General features: G+C 53.2%; 1 protein-coding gene across 1 annotated transcript in view; it reads left to right on the top strand.

The window, feature by feature from the left end:
- Positions 1–22891, top strand: part of HHIPL1 (HHIP like 1) — a 74951-nt gene that overhangs the window by 17442 nt on the left and 34618 nt on the right. The gene's annotated exons all lie outside the window — the stretch shown is intronic.

Below are 22891 nucleotides of genomic sequence, written 5' to 3'. Positions count from 1 at the left end.
TTTTTTTTGAGACTGAGCTTTGCTCTTGTTGCTTAGGCTGGAGTGCAATGGTGCATCTCGGCTCACTACAACCTCCACCTCCGGGGTCCAAGAGATTCTCCTGCCTCAGTCTGCCGAGTAGCTGATATTACAGGCATGTGCCACCATGCCAGGCTAATTTTGTATTTTTAGTAGAGTCGGGGTTTCTCCATGTTGGTCAGCCTGGTCTTGAACTCCCGACCTCAGGTGATTTGCCCGCCCCAGCCTCCCACAGCGCTGGGATCACAGGTGTGAGCCGCCACACCTGGCCGGCTTTTATGCGGGTTACAGCAACCCCAGCTGTTGTGACTGGGCCTCACAGTCATGCTGGCTTAGCCCCATCTTGGTGCAGGAGCACTGGCTGACTCCTCGCAAGGACTCCTCCAGGTCAGGACACCAATCTAGGACCCGCTGACCACAGATGTTTTTAGAGAAGCTTCTGTGGGCAGGCCTGGCAAACAGATCTCTCCATCTCAGCCTCAGAGGATTCACTTTTTTTTTTTTCGAGACAAAGTCTTGCTCTGTCGCCCAGGCTGGAGTGCAGTGGCAAGATCTCAGCTCACCGCAACCTCCGCCTCCTGGGTCCAAGCGATTCTTCTCCCAGGTAGCTGGGATTACAGGCATGTGCCACCATGCCCGGCTAATTTTTTGAATTTTTAGTAGAGACGGGGTTTCACTGTGTTAACCAGGATGGTCTCAATCCCTGACCTCGTGATCCATCCGCCTCAGCCTCCCAAAGTGCTGGGATTACAGGCATGAGCCACCGTGTCTGGCCTGCGAATTCACTTTTTAAACACAATTCAGGAGGCAAGGGGAAAAAAAGACCTTGCCATCAACTTGTCAGTTGAGTTTGTGCAACTAACCTTTTGCACCTGAAGGCAGGCTATTCTCGTTCTCCCTGTTCAGTTCCCTTCTGTTGGTTTGTCTCTGTTTCCACCTGCTGAGGTTTCTGGAAATGTGTAATGTTCTCATGGAACATTGCCATTGGCACATCTGATAAACTCTAATGGCTCCATCCAGACTTGATTGAAACAGGCAGGAATAAAGGTAGAGACCTGTGGCCCACGCTTAGAGACCCTTTAATTCTAGGTTGCACTGATTTACAGTGTCGCCCCTGGCTGCTGTGTCCGGGGAGTCGTGGCCTCTCATTGCCCTGCTCTCCAGCCTATAATTTCCATTCTGCCCAAATGACAGCATGAAGAGCTTGCTCCCCAGACAACTGTCACTGTCCTGTGGCTGTGTGACATGGTACTGTCTTTGGTACTGAAACCCTGTCCTTTCTCACCTGACTGACTCACGCCAGGACACAGGTTTATGAAGCTCTTTCCCATGTTCCCCCAACCTGTCGGGCTCCCACCAAACCCCAGGGTCCCCAGTCATGGTAGCAACGTACTGTGCTGGCCCTGTCAGCCTACCTGCTTGGCCACGCTTTCCACCAGGAGGTCCTGGGTTCCCCACACCCCAGCCAGGGTGGAGCCCCTGCAGAGGCAGCACTGTGCTGTTGAAAGAGCCCAGGCCCAGGGTCAGCCAGGCTTGGGCAAATGGTTGAATCTCTCTGAGCCCCACTTTCCTCGTTTGTAAAATGGAGATGGTCACCACATTACAGGGTGGTAGGGAGGATCACAGGCCAAGAGCATAAAGCACCCAGCATGCTGTGGACTGAATGAATGAGGTTCCGTCCCCGTCATCAGTTTCACAGCCTACCTGGGAGTAAGACAGGGATGGTGCTAAGTGTGGTAAACAAGACCGATGTGCTGTGGAACTGCCAGGAAGGGCAGCGATTCTGACTGGGGAGCTGGGAAGGCGTTAATGCAGAGACGCGTGCGCTGAGCCTGAAAGGGGGCTCCCATTCCTCTAGGCAGCAGAGCTGGGGAAGAGCATCCTAGGAAGAAAGCCATGCACGCACGTGCTAAGTTCCCCACAGCCCTGCCAGCACCGGCTTTTACCCTTTTATTGGTGTGTGTGATTCAATAGAAGTGTAATGGTGCCTGGGAGCTGCCTGCAACTTTGAATACCTGTTACCCTTTAAGGCTGGCTCTGAGAGAACCACAATTCCTTAAGGTATGAGTCCAGGGAAAGCACTCTCCATTAGCATGAGATTATGAAATGAACTCAGCCCAGGAGAATTTGGGTAAGTTTTGGGAAGTGGTGCAGTTGAGATGACAATAGACCTTTTTTTTTTTTTTTTTTTTTTTTTTTTTTGAGGCAGGGTCTCGCTCTGTCCCCCAGGCTGGAGTACAGTGGTACAATGACAGCTCACTGTAGCCTCAACCTCCGGGGCTCAAGTGATCCTCCCACCTCAGCCTTCCAAGTAGTTGGGATTACAAAAGCGCACCACCACACCTGGCTGATTTTGTGTTGGTTTGTTTTTTGCAGAGACAGGATCTTGCTATGTTACCCAGTCTGGTCTCTAACTCCTGGTCTCAAGCGACCCTCCAGCCCCGGCCTTCCCAAGTGCTGGGATGACAGGTGTGAACCACCACACCTGACCCTAATAGACACCCTTGAAGGAAGAGGAGGCAGAGACCCCTGCCTGCAGCAGGCAGCACCAGACTCCTCTCCAGAGGCTGCTGCTCCTGAGATTTGAGGAGCTCAGGGAGCTTTTCCTAGCGGGGCCCCCCAATGCCAGCCCGACAAGCTACCTAGAATTCCATCGTCATTCATCCCCCTTCTAGAGACAAGGGCCTCTATTAAAATGTAAGTATTTTGTCTAGGAGAGGGAACACTTTGCTTTGTTATTGAGGGAAAAGGAAGATGGAAACTTACTTTACTTGAGTACCTACTATGTGCCAAGCATGAAATGGGCACCTCTCACATTGCCTTTGAGCCCACAAGGCAGCCGGGCCAGGCGGGGGAGCGACTCGCCCCTGCAGGTGAGAATGGAAACTCAGAAGGGCCTGAGGTTTGCCGAGAGCTTGGCAGAGCAGGACGGGAACTGGAGCTGACTCCTCCCTCACTCCGGCCACAGCGCTCGGCTGCTTCCCCTCCTCCCTGGCTGTAACTCCCTGGAGTGTGACGAGCTACTGCAGGGTTTTGGGGCACTGGGGCCTGGGTTCGAGAGCAGACCTGCTGTCAGCCAGCGCTGTGGCCTGAGCAGTCACGTCACGTCTCTGGTGTGTCCTCGTCTGAGGATGGGTCAGCAGCAGCGCTGACCCCACGGGGTTATGGTGGGGACAGAAGCAGCCGCAAAGTCCATGACACAGACCCGAGCCAGGGCTCAGGAAGGGGCAAGAGTGCGTCATCTTTTTACCAGCTCCCATGTGGTCAGGCATTTACAGCCCCAGCTCCCAACCCAGGCACACCCCACCCCTTCTCTGACTTTGACAGCAGCAGGGGGGGGATCCAGCTCCCTGTCACCATGTCCCCATCCTGGGATCTCAGGATCTGAGGACAGAGCAGACAGCGGCCCAAGCAGTTGGCCTGCGAGCGGGCGTGCGTTTGTTCGTGGGGCCTAGCGCCCCCTGCAGGCCACCGACGCCTTCTGCCCCTCTGCGCACCACTCCCAGCAACTGTGATTCCCGTCTCTGCCCCAGGAGCCTGGTTCAGGGAACCACACAGAAACCAAATTCAGAAGCCCTACTTGAACCACTGCCCTTTTGCCCTCTCCAAGGCCGGAAGCAAGCCCTTGCCTGCTGTGTGCCTCAGTCACCCCGTCTGTAAAGTGGGCAGCCCATCAAATTCCCATCTCCCTGACTGAGAGTCATCTGGAGAAATAATGAGTATGTGACCTCATGAAAATTGCACGGTGCCTGCCATGCGACGTGGGTAAGCCACTGCCCAGGGCTGTCATTACAGAAGGTGAAACAGCGCGTGGGCTGATTACTGACGAGCAGTGCAGCTACAGGAAGCTCCATCATGGGTTTCCTTAGGAGGCCAGGTGGGCCAGCTCTGAAAACACGCAGTGCTGCCGGGCCTGCCTTCCCGTGGCTGCGGCTTAAGCACCATCCCAGGCCGGGTGGCCAGAACTCTGCCTGAGCAGCCCCGTCCCTGAGGCAGGCAGGAACCAAGGCATCTAAGCAACCTCCTCTGATCTGCAGAGAAGGAAGCTAAGGTGTAGGGGGGCAAGTCACTGGTCTAAGGTCCCACAGCCAAGGGGTGGCTGGGACGTGCAGCCAGGTCTGCCTGGCACAGAGTCTGGTCTCCTGACCATGACGCCAAGCTGGTTATTATGGTCACCACAATAGAATACTGATAATAGTCATCGTAATTGTGAATATTGTGGAGGGCTGTTCTCCAGGCAGACAGGTCTGGGTTGCTGTGTCACCAGGGCCTGGTGGCTGACCAGTGACCACAACGAGGCAGGTCCTGTCCAGACCTGCACTAGGAGAATGCTGGTGATGGGAGGCTGAGCCCATCCTGCAGCCTGGGTCAGCAGCCTGGGGCCTCACCCCACCCTCCATCCAGTGCTGGGCACGGGTGGCCTCTCCAATGCCCACTTGCCCTGCAGGCCTCTGGTGATGGGTAGAGTGGAGATTCGTGGATGTAAACATTAAACATTCAACCAGAGGCACTCACAGCGTCTATCAAACAGTCCCCCATGCTAGCCAAGAACTCTTAGTTTCAAAGGCTCCTGCATGGACCCAGGGCCCAGACTGCCAGAGCTCAAGTCTGGTGCTTGTGCCCACTCCTCATGTGAAAGTGGGCTGCCCACTTTACAGATGGGGTGACTGAGGCATGCAGCAAGCAAGACTCCCCACAAGTTGCTCTGTTTCCCCATCTGCATAACAGTGCAAAATTCAAAGTCATTGTGAGGATTAAGTGAGCTACACCTGTGTCTGCCCATATCCATGCTCAAGGAACGTCTGCATTGTCATCCCTTCAGGTGGGCACAGCCAGAGGAGCGGTCGGCCTGATGCTGGAGGAGTCACCGAGAGATGGCTGAGACTGACTTTGACCCTACAAGAGTGGGTGGCCTGTCGGGTAGTAAATGTGTGGCTGCTGTGGCTGAGACATTCCTGTGACCCCAACAGGCATCTGCTGTGGGCTGGTGAAACCAGAGAGCTTGCTAGCTCTGGGGATACAGGTGTGTGTGTGTGTGTGTGTGTGTGTGTGTGTGTGTGTGTGTGTGTGATCCTCAGGGCTCTGAGGCTGCAGGGAGCCTGCCAAACAGGCTCCCAGCTTTCCTGCTCCCATCAGGATTCCAGCTGCGTCTTGTTCTGCCCTGCCCTGCCAGCCCGGACTGTGGGGAGGATGTGGAAACCGTCCGGACCATTCCTGGCCTGCAGGACACAGCCCATCCAGCTACCCCCACTCTGGGATCGGAGGCCAAGGCCCACAGTCTGGCCATCAGGGAGCCCAGTGCCTGGGTCAGCCCCAAGCTGGCCCTGTGAGCTTCCAACAGGCTGGGTGCCCAGACTGCGGTTTGCCTGAAAGGGATGGCTCCATAGACACAGGCCTGAGAAGGGCCGGGGTAATTTCTTTCTGCTGTCTGAGGCAGTATTCTAGGTCCTGGGCAACTGGGGCATGGCCAGGATTCCTCTCTCTCTGATGTCTGCCCCGCACACTCCATGCCTAGGTGACATAACACAGGGCTCAGGGGCTAGCAGTGCTCAGCTTGGGCCTTCTGGAAGCTGGGCCTGCAGGCTCCTCTGCACTCCCCTCTCTGGCTCCCTGAATCTGCTCCTCCCTGCAGATCCTGATGCAGGGCTTATCCCTGGGGGAATATTGGGGCAGTGAGGAAGGGAGTGATATGTCACTGAATGGCTCAAGATAGGGTGAGCACCAGGGACTGTGCATGACATGGAGTTAGTGCTAACCAAGACACTTGAGCCTGAGTCTGTCAGAGCCCGGGGGGGGGAACTGTCCAAGGCAGCCCAGACAGAGGCAGCAGCACACGTAAGTGCAGGACAGGGAAGGTGCATTTGGAGACAACAAATGGACAGAGCAGAGTCAGTGAGGTCAGGATGGGCTGGGAGGAGAGGGCAGGAGAGGCCCTGAGGAGAGGCGGCTGGAATACCAGGCCAAGGGTCTGCACCTGATTCTTTAGGTGGTGGGAGAGGGGGCTGTTAGGCAGGGAAGATGTATGATCAGTTTGGCAGTTCTAGAGGGGGATGGATTGGAGGAGGCAGACCATGAGGGACTACTGTGACGGGCCAGATGACCAGTACCAGTGGGAGGACTGAGGCCCAGAGAGAGGCGAGACCTGCCAAGGTCCCACAGAGTGCTCCTAGGCAGGCAGAAGCCCAGGTCCGCAGGTAGCATGGCAAAGAGCCCAGGTGCTTAGGCCATGGGACTGGATGGGGCAGGTATGCCGTGGCTTTGTGTGTGGGAAGCCTCTTCCTTTCTGTCCTCTCTGAATGAGAACAGCACCAATGGCCTGAGGTCAGGAGTTCAAGACCAGCCCAGCCAAAATGGTGAAACCCCATCTCTACTAAAAATACAAAAAATTTTCCAGGCATGTGGTGGACACCTGTAATCCCAGCTGCTCAGGAGGCTGAGGCAGGAGAATCGCTTGAACCCTAGAGGCAGAGGTTGCAGTGATTCAAGATTGCACAGTTGTACTCCAGCCTGGGCAACAAGAGTGAAACTCCAACACAAGAAAAGAAGAAAAAGAAAGGAAGAAAGGAAGGAGGGAGGGAGGGAGGGAAAGAAAGCAAAGAAAGAAAGAAGAAAGAAAGAAAGAAAGAAAGGAAGGAAGGAAGGAAGGAAGGAAGGAAGAAAGAAAGGGAGGGAGGGAGGGAAGGAAAGCAAGGAAAGGAAGGAAAGGAAGGAAGGAAAGAAAAGAAAGAAAGAAAGAAGATACCAACAAGGCAACAAGGTTTGGTAAACACGTATTTTTTTCCTTTTCTGGGGAGTTGAGTAGTGGGGGTCACAGGTGACCGCAGCTTTTTGTCCCCAAACTCCTGGAGCTGTCCCCTCCTGCCTGCCTGAGGTTGCACCATCCAGTGGTCCCTTATAGCTTCCTGTGTGGCCTCAGGTCTCTTCCCCTCTCAGGCCTCAGTTTCCCTGTGGCTTCATAGAGCTAGCCATATCTGCTCTGCCCTCCGTGAAGGATGGCAGGAGGACGGAAGACGAGGTAGTGCTCCTGGAAATTCGAGACGCTAAGTCCAAGCCCAGGCGCCTCCCTGCCTCCGAGGAGCCTCCCCTGTTAGCCTGGTCACCACGGCGCTGCGCTGCGGCCGCCAGCAAGACCAGCGGCACCAAGGGGCCCCCTGGCGGCCTGAGGAGCTGCTGCAGCCACACTGGCCCGGGCTCGTCCTTCCCAGACACTCTCTAATGTAGGCCCTTTCTTGGGGACCAAGACCACGTGGAGGCACTGCGCTGGGTCCCAGACCAAGGAAACACCATCTCCTGGCAGCCCTGTGAGGTGGGCATTCCCCCACTTTATACCTGTGTACACCCCCAGGGGACTGTTCCGTATCCTCAGGCTGCCGGACAGCCACAGGCTGGACTATGCTGCCAAAACTCGGTGAAATGAGCAAGAGGCAGAACATAAATAAAAAATGACATGAATATGTATTTACCTTAAAAATAAAGACCAAGTATGCTGGCGCAGGCAAAGGCTGTCTCTGGAGGATTACATAAGAGACTGGCATCACTCTGAGGTTTCTGGAAGGCTACCTGGGAGGCGGGGGTGTGGGCCGGGGCACAGAGTAGGCGAGACTCATGTTCACTGGAGTTCGTTTTGGACTTTTTGATTATTTATTTATTTATTTATATTTTGAGACAGAGTCTCCCTGTCGCCCAGGCTGGAGTGCAGCAGTGCGATCTTGGCTCACTGCAACCTCTGCCTCCTGGGTTCAAGCAATTCTCCTGCCTCAGCATCCCCAAGTAGCTGGGATTACAGGCATATGCCACCATGCCCAGCTATTTGTGTGTGTGTGTGTGTGTGTGTGTGTGTGTGTGTTTTAGTAGAGATGAGGTTTCACCACATTGGCTAGGCTGTGGTCTCAAACTCTTGACCTGAGGTGATCCGCCCGCCTTGGCCTCCCAAGTGCTGGGATTACAGGCATGAGCCACCGTGCCCAGCCCTTTCTGATTTTTGAACTATATAAAAGCATTGTCTATGCTTAAAAATACACTAAAGATGTAAGAAAGCATAGACTCAGGCTCAGGGATAGAAAGCAGTGTGGAAGTGTTCTCGCTCTCCCCTCAGTTACAGCAGAACCGACAGGAGGCTGCTGGGCAATATTTACTTGTCTGCCTCCAGTGACAGGGTGCTCACCCCTTAAGTGACCAGCTACTGGTGTAGAAAGACACTCTCTCTATGGTTGGAGATGCGTCGCCCTGGTTTCTACCCCCTTCCTGAGATAACCCAGTGGGAGTCTGTAGGATCGCTAGTACTGGCTGAGCCCCCACTGGGTGTCAGTGGCTCTGGATTCAGCCCCTGAGGAGCTCGGTATCCAGCTTCTGGGATCTCAGCACGGGGCAGGGCACTGAGGCCATTTGGTGGAAGCTGCAGCCAATGCAGGACCTGTCCCCGCTGCACACCGGGCAGGCAGTGGTGTGCAACAATGGGGAGGAAGCCTCTGGTCCCTCCTCGGTCCCTGTCATTCCCTTGCATTTTGTCATCTGACTCTGCTTCCTCCGTCAGCCTTTACAGAAGGGACTTGGCCCCCGAGGTGGGATGCTCACACCCTTGCAGTGGGTGTGCTCATTGGCTGCAGCTGGCTGGGCCTCAGCCAGCCTAGACGCCGGCTCAGCATCCCTGAGCCTCAGTTTTCTGATCTATAAGATAGGGGTTCATAACAGGACTCGCCCCGGAAGTGGCTGTGAGGGGACAGTGGTGTGATAGACACTGTGGGGTGTGGCGGGAGCCCGGGAGGTGGTGGAGGAGCAGGGTCCACCACCCAAGGCCACGGCCAGCATGTGGCATGTGGGTCTCAGGAACAGGACGTGTGGCCTCCCAGTCACACGGATGCTGCATTAGTTGGCTGGGGCTGCTGTACCTGCACACATTGATTCTCTCACAGTTCTGGAGGTTGGAAGTCCAAGATTAAGGTGTCCACAGCAATGGTTCTTACTTCTGAGGCTACGAGGTCGAGATTCTGTCCCCCCTCTCTCTCCTGGGCTCCAGGGGCTGCTGGAAATCCTGGTGTTCCTAGGCTCGTGGAAGCATCACCGGATCCCAGCCTTCACCTGCACTTGGCCTTCTCTCTGCACGCATGTCCTCTGTCCACATGTCCCCTTCTGATAAGACCCCAATCCTACTGAATTAGGTTGCACCCTAATGACATTGCCTTAACTAATTCCATCTTCAGTGGCTCCAATTTCTTTATTTTTCTTTTTTTTTTTTTTGAGATAGAATCTCACTCTGTCACCCAGGCTGGAGTGCAGTGGTGCAGCCTCGGCTCACTGCAACCTCCGCTTCCCAGGTTCAAGTGATTCTCATGCCCTAGCCTCCCTAGTAGCTGGGACTATAGGCGCCTGCCACCATGCTGGGCTAATTTTTGTATTTTTAGTAGAGACAGGGTTTCACCATATTGGCCAGGCTGGCCTCGAACTCCTGACCTCAGGTGATCTGCCCACCTCAGCCTCCCAAAGTGCAGGATTACAGGCGTGAGCCACTGTGCCTGGCCTGGCTCCATTTTCAAATACGATCACCTTCTGGGGTGCTGGAGTCAAGGCTTCCATATATGAACTTTGGGGAGATAGTTCAGCTCGTAACTGATCCCCTACAGTTCTGGCCCAACCCCGCCTAGACATGGGAGTCACTTTTGCTCTCTGGGCCTCAATTCCTCATGTGGAGACTGGGGCCTGTGGGGATGGACTGGCCATGCTCTGAGGATCCTTTCTGCTCAGAAGTTGTAGGGATCCTCTGTGATCCTCTGAGACGGGGCCTTGCTCTGTTGCACAGGCTGGAGTGCAGTGGTGCTATCTCAGCTCACTGAAACCTCTGCCTCGGAGTTCAAGCAATTCTCCTGCCTCAGCCTCCTGAGTAGGTGGGATTACAGGTGTGCATCACCATGTCCGGGCTTCAGCTCTGCCCTCCCTATGTTCCAAAGGGATCTCTCCTGCCTTGGGCCTTGACTGTTCTACTGCCCAAAGTGCCCTGGAGCCCCTCCTCTGGCTCCAAGCCCAAGCCCCAGACCACCTGGGATGAAGGGTGGGGCTCTAAGCGCTAGGCCAGCTCAGGAAGATTCGCTTGGGAGGGGCCTCAGACAGAGTCTGGGAGTAAGGCTGTGAGTCAGCATGGGACAGGGCCAGCGGGGGCGAGACCAGAACACCACCAGCATCCGGCCCGTCTTCCAGACACAGCCTGCCTGACCTATGCTCTGGATCTTGCACTAGAGTCTCTGTCATCCATCTGCAACTGCTGACCCCAGGTAGAGGAGGAGAAAGGAGCAGGGGTAGCTTTGCACACGTGTGCAGGTGCCTGTGCGCTTCTGAGAATCCTGAACTCTTGCTTGTACTGGGGTAGATCTTAAATGACATCCAGGCCCCAGCAGGAATTTCTTACCTGCACTCCCAGAGGCATCTTTGCAGCCTCTACTGACTTACCTCCAAGGATAGGGAGCTCACTACCTCCGGGGGAAACCCGATCCCTGTTCATTAGACTGAACGGAAACCCTCTTTCTGTTGGCCCCAGCTTCACCCTCTGGCTTCACAGTGCATGGCTGCTTCCTTCTCCCTGTGAGAACCTCCAGTCCTCACCCCATCCCACCTCTCCCCCTCCACCTCTAAATATGCTCCATTCGACCTTCTCACAAGTGGTTCTGAGTAGCCAAGCTCTGAGCGGGCTATCACTTCCCTTGTTCTGAGTGTTAGACCTCTATTAATGTAGCCAGGACCACAGTGGTGTTTTGGGTGACTGCATCACCCCAACCTCTGCTTGGACTTGCTCACAGGTGTTGCTCCAGCATCTGCCTTCTGCGCTGTCCTGTACAGGCAAGCGTTTAGACCGAAGTCTCTCCCTCTGTGTCAGCTTGGTGGGGCGCTGGCCTTCACTCCAGCCTATCAGAGCCTTCGGAAGCCTGCGTCAGTCATGTGATTCCTTCTCTTGCCAGCCTCAGGCTATTTCAAACCCACATTACGAACAAATGGGGGTGTGTGTGTGTGTGTATGTGAGAGAGACTGTTTGCATGTATGTTGCATGTATGGATGGGGGAGTGAGGAGCGGGTGAGGGAGGGTCCTATCTGCGGTGTCATGGAGCTAACACTCAGACCCATCTGGGAGAGTCTGGCCAAGTGGTGAGTGGGTGGCTGGGTGGGTGGATTTGTGTGAGAGACAGAGGAGCCTCCCAGCGCCAGGAGAGATGCACAGAAAGGCAAGAAGCCCTGCACACAGAGAAAGCAGCTGCCATTCAAACTACTCCTCAATCAGCCCCGACAAGACCTGGCTGAGCCTAGGCTGGGGGAAGGGGAGACACGGACAGAGCCGCCCCAGGGAAGCAGCCCAGAAGGTGGCCCCCGGGGGAGGGCGCGCCAACCCCCGGGGCGGCTCTGTCGGTGTCTGCCCTTGTCCCAGCCTAGGCTGCACACCTTTGCCTTTCCATCTTCTGTTTTCTCAGCTGCAGCCTCGGGGAAGCTTGGCAGGCACTGTGGGGACACCCAAGAGAGAGTCCGTGATGTCTGGCAGACCACCCCTAAAGTAACTGAGCAGACCTGCTTGTGACACATGCCATCCTGGGGACCCCAGAGCCACGTCACAGCCCACGGAGTGTGGGGCCTGTGGCCTGAGACCTGCAGAGTTGGGAGGGATGAGCCAGGTCTGGGCCCAGCTAGGGGCCCCTGAAGCTGGGATGAGGGTGCCAGTGACAGTTGGATTTGCACTGCAGAGGGGTCCTGGGCAGACAAGACTGGAAGGTGCTGGAAATTGGGTTTAACTCTCGCACTCACTCAATCTGAGGCTATTGGGAGGGGGACTCAGGACCCCGCCCTCCCTTGCAGGGACCTCCATCCTTGCTGGCAGGGGAACAGGAGAGCAGGCAGCCTCCACCTTCCAGTCTGTAACGTGACAGCCTGTTTTCTAGCTCTGATGTCCAGGTGCTAGGATTGTCCCTGGAATTTCGGGTTTAAAACAGGCATTCTGATAGCTTTCAGTTGGCATCGCTTCCTCTCCCTCACGTCCGGGACAGGACTGGAAGGCCCCTGGTGTGTGAGAAAAACACTGAGTGTGAAGTCAGGGCCTGTTGCTGTAGCCCAGGGATGGCTGGAAACCTGGCAGGGCAGGAGCGAAGCTGCCGCTCAGGCTCCCGGGACACAGTGGTGAGGAAGGGGAGGCTGCAGGGGCTTTCCGTGGAGGCGGCAGCGCTCACAGCTGGCTCTGGAAAATCTCCCAGCCCAATGAGCTCAGAGTGTGTAGACATGTGTCCCCGGGGCTTTCGAGCAGTGAGAGGGCGCATTTGTGTCTGTGCAAGTGTGTGCATTTCTACCAGGGCTGGGGGGGAGATGCAGGGCGGGGGGCACTGGGGTGGCATCTGTCAGTCCCCACATGGTGGTGAGGTGGTCCTTCCCATTGCATTTTCCATTTAACTCTTCTCCACCCAAACAAGGAAGCCACCCGTGAAGGTTCTCATCTAGAAGTGTTCACAGGTGTGCTGAGGAAGTAAGTCGAACTCAAGCAAATCAATCAACCGGGCTTTGGCTGCGGGACTTCTCAGAGCATGCGGAGTTGTCCCTTGAATCTTTAAGAGGGCCTTAGAATGTGACGTTTCCCATACTCCTCTGACTACAGCACCCTACGCAGCCCCAGCTCCTGGGAAGAGTGCTGAGAAACTGTACTTTACAGGACAGAGCGTGGGAAACCTCCCAGAACAGCTGGGCCACATGATGGTGGTGCAGATAAGGAAACTGAGGCTCAGTGAGGGCCTTCTCTGTCATGCCATCAGTTGGAAAGATGGTGGAGTTGGTCCTAGGACCGTCTAGCCAGGGGTGTGTGGTCAGATAGCTGTGCCGTCAAAGGAGGGAGGCAGGCCGAGAGCCAGGCTGGCAGTCCGCAGCGGGGGTGCTGTTGTTTTTCATGAGTTTCTTTTTATTGATGAATTGATTTTCAAACTTCCTCTAACGAGAAGCTTCAAACACCCGCAGACAGGACGGTAGTGTAATGAGCCCCATCTCCTTCACCCACGCCGCCTGCCAGCGACTCCAGGCTGGTCTCGTGTCCCTACCCCCACTCACTACCTCCCATCCCAAGGGCAAGTCTGAAGCAAATCCCCATTCGGGGTCTTCAGTGGGGATCCAGAAGGGATCTAGTGGGTTTGGGGTGGGGGCAGGGGAAGGACACTCAAGAGGTAGAGTTGGGGTCTGGGGAAATGGGGGTCCCAGGGGGAAGCATCCCAGAGGCCCCGGTAGGACAGCCCCAGGGAAATACTGGCTGCCGGACAGTTGGGGTGTCCAGGAAACATGGAGAGCCAGGGCCCTCTGCCTGCTGTCCTGAGTGCGACTTAGGGGAAAGCAGTTGAAGAGTTTGGACAGATGGGGTGTTTCCCTCGAAATAATCTAGGGAGCGCCTGTCCCTGTCCCTGCTGTAAAGAATCTAGTGGCTTTGGGCTGAAAGGCAGGGAAATAAGATGGGGGAGGGGTAGCAGGGAAAACTTCCCCAAAAAGGAAAGTGACCATCAGAGCATGCAGAGGAAAGTGGGTCTGGGCCTCTTCCTCCCTGGGCCTCAGTTTCCCTGCTTGGGCCGTCAGGGGCTGGAAATGGACTCTGGGGTCTCCCCCTGTGAGGGCATCATTAGTTCTGTGGCACTCCCCTTACGCCCTCCCCAGTCTTCCCTGCAGTGGTGAACCCACCTCATTCATTCATTCATTCATTCATTTCCTACATTGCAAGAGGCTGCACCCAGGCCCACAGATACGAGGCAGTTCAGGCCTTGCAGCTTAGGAGGGACATGCAGGGACAGAGAGAGATGCCTGCTAGGGCTGACAGCATGACCAGCCTGTGGAGGCAGAGGAGAGCTGCGCTATGGCTTGGTGCTTCTCTTTCAAATGAATGGCACATATGCAAATGAATGTTCATGCAAAGTTATCGCGTGCCTTCAATAAGGCTGAAATGTGGAGCAGGAGTCCTACTGTGCATTGGTCTCCGAGGGTCTCGGCCAGAGCACTGGGCTGGGAGTCAGGAGTCCTGGGTTCTAGCCTGCCACTGCCACCAACTCCACGTGTGGCTTCAGGGAAGAGTCTCTGCCTCTGGAGCCACCGGGTACTGGGTTCAAATCCTGACCCTTCCACTCTGTGACCTGATTATGACTTGCTGTTGTCACCTCTCTGTGCTTCAGCGTCTTCATCTGCATGTGGTGGGAATAATCGGCTGGGTGCTGGCTGTGAGCGGGAAGAGGTGTCATGGAGGCTGCAGAATACTTGCCCCTGAGTCCAGGCAGGACCGCTGGAGACTCAGAGATACCTGGGGAGACCTGGGGTGGAGTTCCCTTGGCACATGGGTGGGGGTGGGGCAGCATCTGGGGAAAGATGACCTCCTGGTCCACATGGTCCCACTGGGACCTGGTGCTGCCATGAGGCCCACATGACGTGGCAGAGGCAAGGCTCCTAGCCAGTTGTGGGTCCCTAAGAAATGCCCATTTCTGTCTTCTTTTTTTTTTTCCTTTTCCAAGTTTAAATTTTAAAATAGATGTTTTGAAGAGAGACCAGCAGATTGTCAAGCAGGCAGGACTTCAGGGACAGTCTGAGCTGCTTTTCGGTGATTTGCAGACGGTGTCACTGCGCAGAGTAGAGTCCCAGACAGCAGCTAAATGGAGTGAATTGCCCTTCAGCGTAGCCAAATCTCCAACACCAGATGGGGAGGAAAGGAGGAAGTCACAAAAAGAAAAGTGCAGGAAGAGTCCAGGCGTGGTGGTACGCCTAGAATCTCAGCACGTTGGGAGGCCGAGCGGAGAGAATTGCTTGAGCGCAGGAGTTTGAGGGCAGCCTGAGCAACATAGTAAGACCCATCTCTACACAAAATAAGAAATTAGCTGGGTGTGGTGGTGCATACCTGCAGTCCCAGCTACTCGGGAGGCTGAGGCAGGAGGATTGCTTTAGCCTGGGAGGTTAAGGCTGCAGTGAGCTGTGATTGCACCACTGCACTCCAGCCTGGATGACAGAGAAGGACCCTTCTCAAAAAAAAGAAAAGAAAGAAAAATGTGGCAAGAGGCCAGCACAATGGCTCACGCCTAAAATCCTAGCACTTTGGGAGGCCAAGGCAGACAGATCACTTGAAGTTAGGAGTATGAAACCAGCTTGGCCAACATGGTGAAGCCCCATCCCTCGTAAAACAAAAAACAAAAAAAATTAGCTGGCATGACGGCAGGTGCCTGTAATCCCAGCTACTTGGGAAGTTGAGGCAGGAGAATCGCCTGAACCCGAGAGGTGGAGGTTGCAGTGAGCCAAGAGAACACCACTGCACTCCTGCCTGCGCAACACAGCGAGACTCTGTCTCAAAAAAAAAAAAAGAAAAGTATGGCAAGAGACAATTTATACAAAGTTTAAGAGCACGCCAGATGCTGCTCGGTGTTCTCTGAGCAGGCTGCACGCAGCCACCTTCAAGAGAACATTCCCTGAGCAGAGGAAAGGTTCTGAGGCTGACGTGAGGGCGTGGTGTTGGGAGCCCACTGGGTCTGTAATAGCTCCTATTTATTGAGCACATACTACATGCCAGGCACTCTTCCAATGGCCTCATTGATTACCTCCATTTAACAGATGAGTAAACCAAGGCCCAGAGATGTCAAGTGCCCTGTCTAAGGCTGCACAGTTAGTAAGTTGCAGAGCCAGAGCTCCAACCCACCGCTCTTCGTGACCAACCCATATTGCCTCTCACACTGCGGCACATACTTCTCCGTGTTTTAGAGAAGATTTCAGACACCTGAAGGAAGTGTGGTCAAACACTAGCATGACTGAAGTCTGGTGGTGTGTTCTTGGGTGTTCCTTCTTCTGTTCTTGGTAATTTTCCATAAGGATATTTACAAGGGCCGGCTCTGGCCTGAGGCCTATGCTGGCCTCGGGCCCCTTGCCTGGCCATGATCCATATCACACAGGTATCCTGGCTGCCAGGGTGGCAGAGCAACAACCCACCACTCCCCAGCACTCATGAGATGGGTCCTGGCACATTCTCCTGCTGCAGCTAAGAGTGGCAGAGGAGGCCTGGGCCCTGGGGGGAGCGGATTCACCAATACTTTGGCTGTTCTCCTCGAGACAGCGGGGACAGGCGGCCTGTCGGGGAAGAGGCTGCCTGAGGCCTTCCCAGTCTTTCTGAAGAAGGGACTTAAAGCCATAGAATTAGCAGAGCCTGGTCTGCGGGAGCTGATGCGTGACTGCCCACACCCACCCAGTCTGGCCAGAGAGGTGCTCGGTGTCCACTGGCCTGTGTGCCCTGGTTGTGGCAGCCGATGGTGCCTGCTGGGTTCCTGGAAATGTGGGCAATGCTCCTGGACCCCACGCCCTATGCCCCAGAGGGGCCAGCAAAGGCGTGGTCTCACCTCTTCCCCACTCCCACTCAAGAGATAGGGAAACAGAGGTTGAGTTGAGGGCGAGTCCTGCATAGGGAAGTTGAAGCAGGGCTGGGCAGCTCCGTTGTGCCAGGCATCCTCTGTGGGCCCTGAATCATTTGCTGAAGAAAACTGGGAGACTTCCAAGCCCCAGGTCTGGCTTCCGAAGCTGCGTTTCCGTCCGATATATCATGAGGCATCTTTGGCCCAAAAGACTAGCTGAGTCTCTGTTGCCCTGGTGGCACACACCCCACTGCCACGCCGACAGCCCTGGCTCCAGATGGCATTTGGTGGAATTGTCTAGTTGTGGCCGGAGCTTGGGCCATAGAAATAGCCAAGTCAGAGCGTTTGATCATTCATTCACTCACTCACTCATTCATCGTTTTGTCTATTCATGTGCTTATTTGTTCTGACAAATAATAAGATGCCCATCATGTGCCAGATATCATAGCCTGGGGCTCCACAGTGGGGCCCCTGCCTTCAGGGAGCTGCCTAACAGGTGGAGACTAGGGAGGCTGGTTCTGGCTTCTATATCACGATGGTTTGCTTTATCTGAAATAAATGTGGTGACTCCAGTTTTCTTTTGATTCATGGTAGCATGGTATATGTTTCTCTATCTCTTTATTTTCAAACTTCAGTCTTTATATTGAAAGTGGGTTTCTTATAGACAGAATATAGTTGGGCCTTGGTTATTTGTTTTTGTTTTATTATTATTTTTTTGAGACAGGGTCTTGCACTGTCTCCCAGGCTGAAGTGCAGTCAGTGGTGTGATCATGGCTCACCACAGCCTCGACCTGCTGGGCTCAAGTAATCCTCCCACCTCAGCCTCCAAGTAGCTGGGACTTCAGGCACACACCACCACACCTGGCTAATGTTTTTGGATTTTTTGTAGAGACAGGCTTTTGCCACATTGCCCATGCTGGTCTTGAACTCCTGGGCTCAAGGGATCTGCCCGCCTCAGCCTCCCAAAGTGCTGGAATTACAGGCATGAGCCACCATGGCAGGTAGACTTGGTTTTTAAATTCACTCTGACAATCTATGTCTTTTAATTGATCTATTCCAATCATTCAGATTTAAAGTGATTGTTGATAGAGATGGATTATGATCTACAAAATGGAGTCTTGCTCTGTCACCCAAGATGGAGTGTAGTGGTGCGATCTCGGCTCACTGCAACCTGCGCCTCCTGGGTTCAAGCAATTCTCTTGCCTCGGCCTCCCGAGTAGCCGAGATTACAGATGCCCGCCACCACACGCAGCTAATTTGTATTTTTAGTAGAGACAGGATTTCACCATGTTGGCCAGGCTGGTCTTGAACTCCTGACCTCATTATCTGCCTGCCTCAGCCTCTCAAAGTGCTAGGATTACAGGTGTGAGCCACCACACCCAGCTGCTGCCCCACCCCTTTTTTTTTTAACCTACCTTCTCTGGTTTTAAAAATTGAGCATTTATTAATATGATTTCATTGTACCTTCTTTTAAAGCATATCAATTATATTTCTTTTACAATTATTTTAATGGTTGGCTTAGAGTATGCAAAACATGTTTTGTTTATGTGGTTTTTAAAACTTTAAAAATTTCATTTATGTATTTTTGAGATACCGTCTTGGATACTGTCTTGCTCTGTCACCCAGGCTAGAATGCAGTGGCACAATCTCGGCTCACCACAGCCTCAACCTCCCAGGTTCGAGTGATCCTCCAACCTCAGCCTCCTGTGGGTAACCCCCACATGGGCACCGAGGGAAGAGAGCTGTGCAAACCCCAGGCACAATTAGTGCCTGAAGAATATCTTAGTTTATAGTGCTATTACTCAGCTATTTCCTTTATATATAATCATATATTAGTTTATAGAATTAGTGCCTGAAGTGTAGCTTACTGCTTACATATATCTAGCTTACATAATCATGCTTAGTACTTATATCTAGCACACTTTCTATATAATCTTTCTATATAATCATATAGGTATTGTAGTCAGAGCTGCACTGACACATTTAGTGCTGATTTATAGAATCCTTCCATATAACCATAGAGTAGTTTGTAGTAGGAGGCATGCCTAGAGCAGTCACAGAACAGAAGCAGTACATGGGAAAACAGCCAGACCAGGACGAGAACCAAAGACCCAGGCGGTGGCGTCCCTGCCTGAAAGGGCAGACGCTGTATGGCAGGCTTGGAGCAAGAGCCTCTCCTCGTGAGAAAGGAGTTGTAGAACCTCGCATCCAGTTCCTGTGGAAAGTAGGCCTCAGGCCTGAGATCCCACAAATAACTGAGGGAGAAGAGCCACTCTGGTGTGACCAGTCACGGCGGCTGTACACCCGGTCAGTCCTTTTTCGCTTCTGTGCTAGCTCAAATCACCCTAGCACAAGTCTGCCAGCTCCCATTGCATTGGCTTACAGTATCTATTAAAAACCATTTGAAGTCTCCAGCCCTCAGATAAGAAGTGTTGCACATGACACCTGTCGCACACAGCCCACCTCCTTGCCTCGGTGACCTAATGGGGGTAGACCCCTTTTCTGTACACGACCCTCTACTACTGTGCACGGCACAGCCCCCTACTGCGCACAGCCCACCTCTCTGCCCAGGTAACATAATGGAGTGGCCCCCTCGATTGCGACTCACGTGATTATGTATGCCCTATCACTAAGCCTATAGATGATGACCTCACTTGCAACCCTTCCTCCTGCTTGTACCTAATAAATACAGACACTTCCGGGCATTCGAGGCCTCACCTGTCTCTGATCATAGGTAGCGTGGCCCCCTGAGTCCACCTGCTCTTCACCAGCTCTTCAGTGTCCTGTCTCTTTACTTCTCGGATCCTGCACCTCAGCACAGCATAAGGGACACCCCACGATCCTGTGGAGCCAACAGCCCGACAACATCCCAAGTAGCTGGGACTACAGGTGCACACCACCATACCAAGCTAACGTTTGTATTTTTTGTAGAGACAGGGCTTCGCCATGCTGCCCAAGCTGGTCTCAGACTCCTGGGTTCAAACAGTCCGCCTGCCCTCGCCTCCCAAAGTGCTGGAATATCAGGAGTGAGCCACTGTACCCAGCCGGGTTTTTTTGATTAATAGACTTTTTGAACCATTTTCGATTTGCAGAAAAATGTGAGCATATAGTACAGAGGAAATACATTTTTTTAACCTCATAAAAGTCCACCTTCAAATAACACTATACCACTTCATGTGTAGTGTGATAACTTAAAACAGAATTTCCAGTTCCTTCCTCCCATCTCATGACATTTAATTCATTCATGTGCTGTAACCACCCAGAATGTTGAATTTCTGACCTATATCATCTTTCTCTTTGAAGAACTTCCTTTTTTTTTTTTTTTTTTGAGATAGAGTATCACTCTCTCACCCAGGCTAGAGTGCAATGGCATGATCTCAGTTCACTGCCTCCTGGGTTCAAGCAATTCTCCTGCCTCAGCCTCCTTAGCAGCTAGGATTACAGGCGCCCACCACCACGCCCAGCTAATTTTTGTATTTTTAGTAGAGAAGGGGTTTCGCCATGTTGGAAAGGTTGGTCTCGAACTTCTGGCCTCAGCTGATCCAACCATCTTGGCCTCCCGAAGTGCTGGGATTACAGGTATGAGCCACCGCACCCAGCCTGAAGAACTTCTTTTAATGTGTTTTTTTTGTAGGGCAGATCTGCTGGTGATGAATTTCTTCCATTGTTGTTTTTCTGGGGAAACCTTCACTTCTTTTTCACTTCTGAAGGATCATTTCACTGGATTAAACTCCTGTTGATGGGTTTTCTCTCTCTCTCTCTCTCCCACTACTTTAATTATTTCACCCTACTCTCTCTTGCTTGCCTGGGTTCTAATAGCAGGTTTGCTGCAGTTCTTCTCCTTGTTCTTCTTTAGGTAAGGTATTTTTCCCCTTCTGGCTTCTCTCAAGGTTTTTCTTCATCTTCGCTTGTCTGCAATTTGCATAGGATATGCCTCGCTGTCAATTTTTGGTATTTTTCCTGCTTATGCCTCTTAGATTCCTGGATCTGCTGTTTCCTATCTATCATGAGTTTCAGAAAATTCTCAGCTATTTTTAAATTTTTTCCAGACGGAGTGTAGCTCTGTGGCCTAGGCTGGAGTGCAGTGGTGCGATTTCAGATCACTGCAACCTCTGCCTCCTGGGTTCAACTGATTCTCCTGCCTCAGCCTCCCAAGTAGCTGAAATGACAGGCACCCATCACGATGCCCGGCTAATATTTGCAGTTTTAGTATAGACAGGGTTTCACCATGTTGGCCAGGCTGGTCTGGAACTCCTGGCCTCAGGTAATCCACCCGCCTTGGCCTCCCACAGTGCTGGGATTACAGGCGTGAGCCACCGCACCCACCCTTTTAGCCATTTTTACTTCAAATATTTCTTCAGCTCCTTTTTCTCTTTCCCATTTTCCAGTTATCTACATTTATATTTTTCGAATTGTTCCGTAGTCCTTGGATGTTCTGTCGTTTGTTTTTGTAACTTCTGTTTTTCTCTGGTTTATCAGTTTGGGAAGTTGCTGTTGGGGCGTCGTAAATCTCGCTGATGGTCTCGGCAGGTCTCGGTCTACTCATAAGCTCGCCAAAGGCATTTTTATTTCTGTTACGGTGTTTTTGATTCTTAATATATCTTTCAGTTTTTTTCTTAAGGTGGACCTCTCTCTGTGTCTATTACCCATTTGTCCTTGCCAGTGTCCTTGCCAGTGTCCTTGGCAATACTCAGAGATGTTTGTTCTTGATGTTGTCAACTTTTTCCACCAGAGCCCCTAACGTATTAGTCATGGTTATTCTAAATCTCACGTCAGCATCTGTGTCATGCTCCAGGCTCGCTCTGATGCTCCTTCTGACTGACTTTTCTTATCTTTTTTCATGCCTTGTTGTTTTTCTGGCGAGCCAGCCAGGATGTACTAGATAACAGGAACCGAGGTAAGTAGGTCTTAGGGTGAGGATTTACGTTTCTCTGGCTGGGGCTGGGCTGTGTTTGACGTCTTCTGTGGCTGTAGGAGCCCAAACCTCACGGCTATGGCCCAGGCTGTGTCACTTCTGCCTCCGTACACCCATCTGGAGCCCCGTGTTGATGTGTGACTATCACCCAGTTCTGAGTCCCAGCTGGGAAGCAGGGCCCATCATAGGTGCCCTCCCTGGGGCTGTGTGCCCTCCAACTCCATCCTGGCTCTGCCTGTGCCCAGCTCTCTGTGCAGGGAGCCCCTGCACGCTGCATGCCCCACCCTAGCAGCCCCCTGCTAGCTTTAGCCAATGAAAAGCACAGGTGGGAGTTGGAGGGGAGGGGGCAGGGAGAAGCCGGGGTATCCTCCTGCTCTGTCTGCGCAGAATCTGACAGTGGCTGTCTCCAGCTCTGGCCAGACAGGCCGTGTGAGGGTCCAGCTTTGACAAGGTGACCATAGCTCCTTGGTTCCTGCAGCAGCTCCTGTTCTCCCTGCATCGAGGACCTGGGGATTGTTCCTACTGTGGCTGATCTCAAGGTTACTTCACTGACCCCTGTATGGCTTCTTAGCCTCTTTGGCTTCAATTCTCTGCATTAAATTCCCTGTGTTTCAAATACTCAGTGATGTCTGGTTTCATGTGGAGACCCTGACTCTTACAGTGTACCTATTCAGGCCAGAGCCACTGACCTCTGTGTGCTCCATCCCTGAAGCCTGTAATCCACCCCCAGCTCTGCCAGGAGCATGTGCCCAAGGACAGACATGGTTCCCCAGGAGAGTCCAAAGAGATCTGCAGAGGATGAATGTGTACGTTGGGGCCCATGAAGATGGAGTAGGAGCTCACTGGACAGAGAAGAGGGGGAAGGGCACTCCAGGGAGGAGCAAATGCTGAGGTCCGCTTGGGAAAATGCCTGGGTGGTTTTGGTGCTGTGAGATTCTGGGGTAGGTGAAACTGTGTGTGTGTCTGTGTGTGTGCGTGTCTGTGTGTCTGTGTGTATGTCTGTGTGTGTCTGTGTGTGTGTGTGTGTGTCTGTCTGCGTGTGTCTGTGTGTGTCTGTGTATGTCTGTGTGTGTCTTTGTATGTGTCTGTCTCTTTGTGTCTGTCTGTGTGTGTGTGTATGTGTGTGTATGTGTCTCTGTGTGTCTGTGTGTGTGTATGTCTGTGTGTGTCTTTGTGTCTCTGTGTGTCTGTGTGTGTGTCTGTGTTTGTGTATGTCTGTGTGTGTCTTTGTGTCTCTGTGTGTCTGTGTGTGTATGTCTGTGTGTCTTTGTGTGTATGTGTCTGTCTGTGTGTGTGTATGTGTCTCTGTGTGTCTGTGTGTGTGTGCGTATGTCTGTGTGTGTGTCTTTGTGTGTATGTGTCTGCGTGTGTGTCTGTGTGTGTGTGTCTGTGTGGGGGTGCGGGGGTTGGGTCTGAAGCTCCAGCAGGAGCAGCTGAATAAAGGGCTAGATGCCCACCCCAGCAGGTAAACTCATCAGAGCTCCCTATGGAGAGTGTAAGGGGGAGCCCCAGTGGGTCCTAGACTGCCTGGGAATCGCTGGTCCGGGAGCAGAGACCGGGAAGAAGCCCACAGCGGGGGGCAAAGGGTGGACTG

The sequence above is a fragment of the Cebus imitator genome, unplaced genomic scaffold (assembly GCF_001604975.1).
Source record: "Cebus imitator isolate Cc_AM_T3 unplaced genomic scaffold, Cebus_imitator-1.0 Scaffold52, whole genome shotgun sequence".
Classification (NCBI taxonomy): Eukaryota; Metazoa; Chordata; class Mammalia; order Primates; family Cebidae; genus Cebus; species Cebus imitator.
Note: the sequence above shows the minus strand (reverse complement) of the source record. Positions and strands in the feature narration are given on the sequence as shown.